The 9,900-nt window shown below is 32.3% G+C and overlaps 1 long non-coding RNA gene across 1 annotated transcript in view; it reads right to left on the bottom strand.

Moving 5' to 3' along the window:
- Nucleotides 1-9,900, bottom strand: part of LOC123529419 (uncharacterized) — a 49,173-nt gene extending 39,273 nt beyond the window's left edge. The window contains exon 1 of the long non-coding RNA XR_008366170.1: nucleotides 9,884-9,900. This is a non-coding gene — a long non-coding RNA (uncharacterized LOC123529419). The remainder of the gene's footprint in view (nucleotides 1-9,883) is intronic.

Below are 9,900 nucleotides of genomic sequence, written 5' to 3'. Positions count from 1 at the left end.
AATTCCCATAGTTCAAATTAGAAATTTGAGAGATTTATGCCCCTTTTAATGGCAAAGCTCTTATTCAGAGGCAAACACCGTGAAAAGTCGAGTATTGTTATTCATGAATCTTAACTGTAAATTATTTGAATATTTTATATGATATGTAAAGAAATTATATTATATTTATAGTCTCTTATAATTCTTAAATAGAATGGTCTTGCAATAGTTTGTTAGCTTAAAATTGTAATTGGGCGATAATTGTTTGGGTCATTTGTCTGACCTTTATTTTTAAAGACTGGAATTATTGTTCCTTCTAGCCATGCATTTGGGATGAAGCCTGTGTCTAGCACACAGTTAAACAGCTTAACATAGATAGGTAACAGAATATCTTTCGTACTCTTAATATATTCATTTCTAATATTGTCTGAGGGACTTGATGCTTTACCATTACTCAGATTTTTAATACATTTCACTATTTCTGCCTCAGTTATTTGGGAATTTAAGTAATAATTATCATATATTAGAGCGGCAAGTATATTTGTTTGCTCCGACATCCAAAACAGTCAAAGGTAAGTTTAATAACAAAAATTATAAAAAATTGAGAAATGCCAATTAAATAAAATCGTATAAATACACCCGTTATTGAATACGCGGTCTACTCTTACATTTTTTTGTCAAAATGTCTAAGAAATACGCTTGTTCGGTGTGTCTGGAAAATTGTAAAACGGATTGTATTTACTGTGAGGTAAGAATTTTCGTTTTAATGTTTTGAATTGTTGTTTGATTGTGGTAATATATTACATTCAAATAAGAAAATTAACATAATTGGATTTATACATTAATTGTCGTTTATTGACTTATTAGTTTAATTATGTACTCCCTGTTCTCCATATTATATTTTTTTTGTATTTGCTATAGACATTGTGTTAACACGCTTTATGCAATAAATCGAAATTGAATTTAATTTACACGTATGTGTATATTAGTAAAATTGATATACAATGTCTTTTTCAACTACCGATAGCTGCGAAAATATCACGAAATGGAATTTGCAATAATTATTAACAGAAGATGAACAATCATAAAAATGCCAGCCGTAAATAAATTCCATCAATGAATCATATTCATTAATAGCAAACGTATATTTCACCTTCAGGTCTTGTTCTTGTCACCTTAAACACGAGAAATGAAATTTTCATGCATTCCAATTCGACACCGTTTTTGTCTCATGTATAAAGAAAATAATTGAAGTAACAATTTATCACACCAAAATGTAAAATTACCTTTGTCGATTTCTTTTAAATCATGATGATACTTAATACAGAACTGGTTGATACTATTTTTCTCCCGTACAGAGAACTGTAGATAACACAGTTGTAGTTTATATTATACCATGTATTTGTATATCATGTTATACCATGTAATTTTCATGTGTATATCAAAGTAGTGTTCGTCTAGTGACAAACGCTTTTCCGATTTTCATTAGTAAGAATTAGTAAAAATAATCCGCAAGTTATACGTGCCTTAACTAACAAATGAATATCAATGATGATATATTTCGTTATTTGATTGCACATATTAAGAGACAAAAATTAACTAAATTCAACTTTTTTATTTCAACCCTGGTACATTTACGCTACGCTCGTGACCAAATTGGTTTTCCAAAATGATTGCTTAAAGTAATTATGTTAATTTCACGTATTTATCTTTATAGTTCTAGCTAAAAGATCAGACTGATTAATTTCCACGGCTTTAGTAAATTCCACCCACTAACAAATTAAATTGTCCGCTGTTTAATAAGCTATTATGTTTAAAAATTAAAAAATAATTTATCAAAGGTGACCAATATTTAGTATTACCTTCTACCAATAATATATTTTCATGAAAACACAAAAATCATAGACATTAACGCCACACTTAAGAAAATAAAAGTCCATTTCGTAGAAGGTTGGCACGAAAATGTCCATTTCGGAGGGCGCTGTTTTAATACATTGAAATATTTTGGTTATAGATTAGAAACAACTATTATCAAAAGTGACAAACATTTAGTATTACTTCTAATATATCATATCTATTTATGAAAATACAAACTTCAACAAATTTGGACCCGCAATTAAGAAAATACAAGTCCATTTTGTATAACTTTGGCGCGAAAAAAGTCCGTTTCAGCGGACGTGGTCTGAATAAATTGTAATATTTTGATTATAACTTGGAAAAATAATTTATCCAAGGTGACAAATATTTATTTTACCTCTAATCTATAATATCTATTTACGAAAATACATATAGCTTTTTCATTTCAGTTCCATTTAAGAAAATAAAAGTCCATTTCGTAGGATCGAGGCGGTCTTAATAATTTGTAATATTTTAGTTATAACTCAGAAAAAAAAAAATTATCAAAAGTGACCAGTACTTTAACCTATCATATCTTCTTATGAAAATACAAATTTCATAAAAATTAAACCTACAGTTAAGAGAATAAAAGTCCATTTCGTAGAAGTTTGACGCGAAAATGTCCATTTCGGAGGACGCGGCCTTACTAACTTGTAATATTTTGGTTATAAGTTACAAAAATAATTTATAAAAGGTGACCAATATTTAGTATTACCTTTAACCTATCATATCTTCTTATGAAAATACAAAAAAACATCAAAATTAAACCCATAATTAAGAAAATAAAAGTCCATTTCGTTGAATTTTGGCACGAAAATGTCCATTTCGGACGACGTGGTCTAAATAATAATTTGTAATATTTTGGTAAAAAGTTAGAAAAATATATTATCAAAAGTGACCAACATTTAGTATTACCTCTAATCTATCATACCATTTTATAAAAAATATATATTTCATCAAAATTAAACCCCGAATTAAGAAAATAAAAGTCCATTTTGAAGAATTTTGGCACGAAAATGTCCATTTCGGAGGACGCGGTCTTAATAAATTGCAATATTTTGGTTGCAAATTATAAGAATGATTTTTCAAAGGTGATCAATATTTAGCTTTACCTATTATCAATCATATCTATGGAAGAAAATACATATAACTTTTTCATTAAAGTCACAATTAAGAAAATAAAAGTCCATTTCGTAGACGTAAAGTCCATTTTGCGAAATGGAGTCCATTTCGCACTCTATCCCTACCCCTACAACAGCACGGCAGTAAAAATTCAAAGAGCCAATAAGGCATTGCATAGCTTTCTTGAAACGTTGTTTAGGTTTCGATGTTTTGTTTTGTTTATTTTTATTTGTTTACTCTGCGCTGCGTAGTTATGACTGTTTCCAGTCAAACTAATCAATCGTAGGCCCAGCGAGATTTGAATTTTGAGACCCGTTGCCAGATTCAGGTCGGTACAAAGAATTAGCTCCATATGATATAATTAAAAGGGGACCTAAATTCAAGGCCCGGGTGTTAGTTTTGGAACATGTCTGGGTCTTGGCTGGAGTATTTTATTGTTTTTGCATTGTTTTAATTGTTGTATCCCCCTGAATTGTGTCTAAATTGCCAAAATAATGATTAGATTATGAGAAATATAATTAAATTTATTAAACATTGTCATCCAGGGTAACAACCGCTATTACCTTTCTTACCCTCATGAAACGCATGAGAAAAACTGCCACTGACCATGAACTACATCTATACTCTACTGCTTTATTTTATTAACCATAAAACTTTAAAAACTTTAAAACTTTAAAAAACACATTTAATAAAAATCATTTAAATATACGTCCGATTGTTGTCCGTACCAGGAAGGTCTAATATACGTATCAGTTGTTCCAGTCCGTACACAGGTTATTTATAGATTACACGCCACGCCTACTGCATAATTGTGTCATATCGATAAATATGCTTACTCCATACATTCAATGTACTTTACCAATACTGTTTTACTCTATGTTTTTAAATTGCTGTCATTTTGTCATTTTTAATGCTTTTCAGATCTGTTTTTTTTTTGCAATTTCTAGCCTAAAGTCTAAATTTAATGATTATATCGGTATTAGTTACTTTACTTATTGTATAGAAAAGATATTTACGATCGCGCTGTATGAAATTTTACAGTTGGTTTTATCAAAATTCGACCGTTTTTATATGATTTTGCTTGTTTTAATTAAATTATCTTACTAAAAATGCTCTAGTAGTCTAGCTATATATGTTCTTTAGCGATACTGGAAATTTGAAGCAAAACTATGGATTAATAAATGTTTTACACGTGAATCCTGTGTACCCGACGTCTAAATTACACGTGAGAGTTTTTACCTAAAATTTACCTGTTTAGCCTACCTGTTGTTTGTTACCCTTGTCTGTCGCCGTCTGTATGCTTACTGATCGTCATCACTACTGGCTATTCCTATGGTGGCGTCTTTCTTGTACCTATTTTCTCGGACTGGGCGTTGTTTATGCCACCATAGGTCCCTACTACATATATACACTGCTGGCCTAACTTTAAACAGAATACAATCATGTATTTGATATTCCTTTATCCTGATTTTATTTTTTTTGTTATACTATTAACCATGAATTTAACTTGTTTAAAATTTGGTTAGGATTGGTAAAATTTGATAAAAGTTTGATAAAATTGGTAAAATCAGAGTCGGCCTTTGCCGAAAAACGAGAACACAAAGACTCTTATTTCTGATTTTTATTTTGCCTAAAGTTATAAAAATATATTTAAAACTAATTTAGTAAAAACAGGTGACCATCCTTGCCGAAATGTAAAGTGGTTGCAAGGGTATGACTCCTAGTTTTTTAACTGTTTTAGGTTTCGACATTAAAGTCATTGCATTTTTAGCTGAAAGGGGTTGTCGGCCTAGAACTATCCTGCACCTGGACGCAGTGCCACCATAGATCGTTAATAATAGCTGACCAAGGGGAAGGCACTAGTGCTTGTCGGAGGCGGAACTGTTCATCATAGGTCCGCCAAGCGAATCCCCCTTGACGCGCGGCACACTCTCTGATGGTAAACATGTAATGCAAAAGTTGGTAAACTTTATCAGAATGTGTGGACAAATAAATAGATGCATAAATTATGAAGGCATCGGTCCATCTCTCGATAGAACCGATTTTTTTTTTTGGAAGCCTCAATATGGCCGTCAGAATCTACTAATCTGAGAACACTGCTGTTGGAAAATTCGGACAGTTCTACAGCACCTTTCAATAAGAGAGCTAAATTAGTGTATTCACCCTTGTAAATTTGTTGTTTAATTGACGTCGGAACATGGGCGGCCAGATGATCTCCTGCTAAACGCATATCCGGCGGCGTAAACAAGCCGCCTGAAGTAGACTAGAAAACAGACTGGGGAAAAATTGGGACATTAATACCCTGAGCAGTATTTTCAAAACCGAGACTTAAATTATCGGGACCTTAACTCTGATGTGAATTGTCCGGAGGAAGAACACCCGAATTCCCTAATAATAATTTCAAAATCAATAATAGACCTACCCGCATCTGGCTGTAATAAGCTGTTGCTTGCACCATGAGGTCATCACTCGTGCGCTTCTGTCCCCGTGTAGTTACCACCGGATTTGGAGAGGATAGAGAGTCCGTCTGGCAATGTGAATCAACCAATCTTTGACCGGCAATGGCATCATCGTTGACAGGATTGACATCGGCATTATTTACGTTGCGTGCCCGCCTAGCATTAGGATTCCGACCCGCAGCACCTTGCTGCAATGGCCCAGCGGCAGCATAATTCCTCCTCCGTACGGCTCGACCACGTGGCATGATAAACGTAATATAGTTTACAGCTGTGAAATTGAGCTTTTAGCAGCGTAGTTTATCTTCGGTGTTGAATCGAGAAAGAGAAATTTGCACGGACTTTTGGTGCTTATATACCGTTGGTAGAACTGATACCCGGCTTAATGATAGCATGCTGGCTAGAAACCATGCATAACGGATGATAATCTCCAAAGATCACCAATTGCCTAGTGATCGTGACGTAACTGCATAGCAACGGTGTTGACAGCTTTTTCTTGCAAAATAAAGTAAATTATTTGCAGAAGAAAATAATTTCTATTATTTGAAAATAATGTTATAAATAATTGTATTATTAAACATTATCAAATTATGATTGCATATGATTTTTTAAAGACCAGTGTTTTAGAGAACAGCGGATGTTAATGGATTATTATAGGTAGATAAAATAAATAATTGTATCATGTATCGTAGAAAAATAAATAATTAGTCAGGTACACAAGTATTAATACTGTGTCATGTTTCTTGAGCTGTTCTCACATTTAATCAATCAAATTCGCTATCTCATATATTTGATTGCATATTTTAAATTGACATGTACATAATCACAAACCTTGACCTTCCTTTTGACAGATTGGCGGGAATTAGAGGGAGATAAATTTGCAAGACGTTAGAAGTTTGATGAAATGAAAGAGGACAACATTTTACATCTATTGTATATGTTCATGTATTTTTCATATAATATTGCCCAACGATTTGACAGATGGCGGGAAGTATTTTGACACACTCGTTGTCAGTTTCGAACGTAACTTTATCTCGTTTTGATGGTTCAACGTTGTATGTTTCCAGCAGTTTCGCCTCAGACTGACCTTGGTGCGTCAGAGCGTTCTTTCTGTTTGAGTTCATTGCAGAACAAAGCCTGAAATAGACAAAAAGAAAACATATGATACATTGGTTGTGATAAGTATAGACAATGGCACATCCTATCTCATTATAATGGAGTATTCCGCATTGACACTTGTTCCAAAGACTAATAATTTGGTGCCACAGTGTACATGCCTGGTTTAAGACTACAAGTTATTTGTAAAATGATGCTAGCATAGACATTGTATTTGTTTGTTTATTTATTTATTTAAACATTTGACTTAGATGATATTCCACAAGATGTTGGCCTTTATGCCTTTATAAATTACATCTTGTCTCATAACATCTTTTATGTGCAATGGGCTTCAGTTTATAAGTGTGGGGGGGGGGGGGGGGGGAACTTTGTCAGGGATGGAGCATTTGTTGCCGACTGTGGCCGCCTTAAAGACCAACTGAAGCTAAACCATTTCACATACTTGAAGCGGATAATTTATAATAAAATGCTGGCATTTAAATAAATGCGGTTTTCTTTCGTTTTAATTGAAATTTGACTTAGATGTTATTCCACAAGATGTTGGCCTTTATAAATTACATCTTGTCTCATAACATCTTTTATGTGCAATGGGCTTCAGTTTATAAGGGGGATAAACTTTATTTGTCAGGGATGGGGCATTTGATGCTGACTGTGGCCGCCTTAAAGACCGACTGAAGCTAAACCATTGCACATACTTGTCAATTCAACAAATTGTCGTCAATTGTAAATCTCTAATCTGCTAGAACATTTATAGTAAAATGCTGGCATAAACACGTGTTTCTTTTTAATTATAGATAATAATTTAAATTTCTTCTTAACTGAAATTTGATTCAGGATCCATACTGGTCGCAATCGCTTATAAGACTGGTTTTCGCATGACGCGGCTCATTTATAATAAAATGCTGGCATGAATGCGGTATTATTTCATTTTAATTGAAATTTGACTTAGATGTTATTCCACAAGATGTTGGCCTTTATAAATTACATCTTGTCTCATAACATCTTTTATGTGCAATGGGCTTCAGTTTATAAGGGGGATAAACTTTATTTGTCAGGGATATCTCATGTGACTGAATTTGTAACAATTAAAACTCACAGACCATTCATCATACAAACATAAAAAAAACATATTTTCTGAAAGCTTAGATATTCAAGGTAAAAATATTTTCATATTTGCATTTATCTTTTAAATTTTATCCTCGCATACTTGATGCTTTTAGGAAACGTAAAGCCTAAAATGTTTTATATTTGCTACAAATTGAAGAAATTTCTGCTGACACGCATGAAATTTGAAGCATATAACAGGTCAGTACCATATAACAGTCTGTGACGGTAAGCTATATAAAGGAAATCGTACTAAAAAGACTTTATATGAACATTAACATGAATAACATGATCTCCATTTTCAGATAAAGTACATAAATTAATTAGATTTAAATAACAAATAACATGTTTGACGGGTCACGGCATATATTATGTCCGTACTGGACGGAAAATAGACTTTTTGCACGTGTTATGAGCGTTGCAAATTTCCTGCATATTCAAGTAATTATTGCTTGATAAATGTTTATAACTATCCTGCTGGTTATTGGAAAAGACATTTTTATTTTAAAAAAAGACATCAGTCAAAACGATTTCTTGAAGATTGTTGAAAGTTTTTATAATTGGTCAGTGAAATACGTATCTGTTTTAATGCATACTAATTTTGAAAATACTTCATTATTATCCAAAAATCATTACGTTTATCAACAGTTGATTCTAAAATCATAACGGCTGAATATAAAGAAGTTATATTTACCTTGACAAAGCTGCACTTGCATCGTAGTTAAATCCAGAGAAAACACAACATTTGCACAGAAAGTTTAAGTGAGCAGCAGACCAAGTTTTCAAGTCCTTAGAACTTAAATTTGCACAATCACTATGTACCCAATTCTGACAATTGGAACAATGTATGCCTTCATGGCACTCAAGAGTACAGACAGAGCATGGATATTCCATAATGAAACCAAAGACAATGGTACTGAGGCTACTTTTTCGTAAGCTTAAATATACGTTAAAAACAAAGAAGACAACAAGCTATGAAGAATTAAAATGAGTGACAAAACTTTTTTTATGTAGTTTCTTCTGATGTTAAGTAGATTAAAGAGAAGCAGATTCAATAAGAATCAATTTCAAGATATATTGTTTTTAATAATTACATTTAATGTGTCGTTTGAAAGCTCAGATTAAAGACACATTGTTATCACCTTAAAGAACTTGAGCGGGAATGTATTTAGCACCATACAGATGGATTAAAGATGCACGTGCAAACCTGAAAAGACTCTAAATTTAAAATTAACACTCATTAAATAATTAGTTAATATATCCAAAAAATAATTTCCAACCAGGTATGAAAAACATTTATACTTACCTTTGAACTTCTTTCTTCAAACACTCTACAAATAAACTCACCGTTTTAATGACTCGTTGATATTTTCTTTCGACTAAAAGTGCAAACTTTCTATTAAGACAACAATTAATTTTTCTCAAAAATCAACTTTAATAATTTTATATTCATATTACGGAAACTCTAAAACAAATCAGTGTAACTGATTTTGTACAGTATATATATGAAAGGGAAGTAACTCAATGTTTCATTTTCAAAGCGTAATCAATAATGTCGGATAAAACACTTAAACATGGACGAATTAATTCAAAATTTCGCCTGTTTTAATAAAATATTATATATTAATAGTATGTATTAAATTTAATATCATAATAATAATACTTTTAGAAAAATAAGTAGTTTTCGGTAATCAAAACTGGTTTTCGGTAGTTTTCGGTAATGGAGTAGTTTTCGGTATTCCCAAATACCGCTTGCTTTTTTCAACAGTCTATATTTCAGTGTTCAACCACATACTGATTTTGAACTAGATGTGTGTCCATAGAGCACTGGTATCCCCCGCTTCCTGTCACTGCATGGTTATATGTTACTTCCTGAAAATGCACACCTATGTAAACTTTCATAAGACCTTGTGTTTGAGGTATGAATCATCAGGGTGGGATATGGAAACTACAAATCATCAATAAGAAAAACATGATAAAAGAAATTGAAAGACTATTTGTTTTATATTTATTTTTGTTTCTTTCTTTTTATGAATAGTGTTGATTGTGAAGGGCCATAACCAGGGCTCCGGAAATTTTGAGAACTCTATCGGTCCGAAACGAAAATCACGACATCGGCGCTAATCCACCCACCGAATTACCAATATACCATATTTGTAAACCGTGACAGAATAAAGAAATAAGTATGTCATGCATTAAAAATAATTTACCGGTCACCGTCAGTTAT

Source organism: Mercenaria mercenaria, chromosome 1 (assembly GCF_021730395.1).
Source record: "Mercenaria mercenaria strain notata chromosome 1, MADL_Memer_1, whole genome shotgun sequence".
In the NCBI taxonomy this organism is placed as follows: Eukaryota; Metazoa; Mollusca; class Bivalvia; order Venerida; family Veneridae; genus Mercenaria; species Mercenaria mercenaria.
The sequence above is the reverse complement of the archived record's forward strand: the minus strand, read 5'-3'. Positions and strand labels throughout refer to the sequence as shown.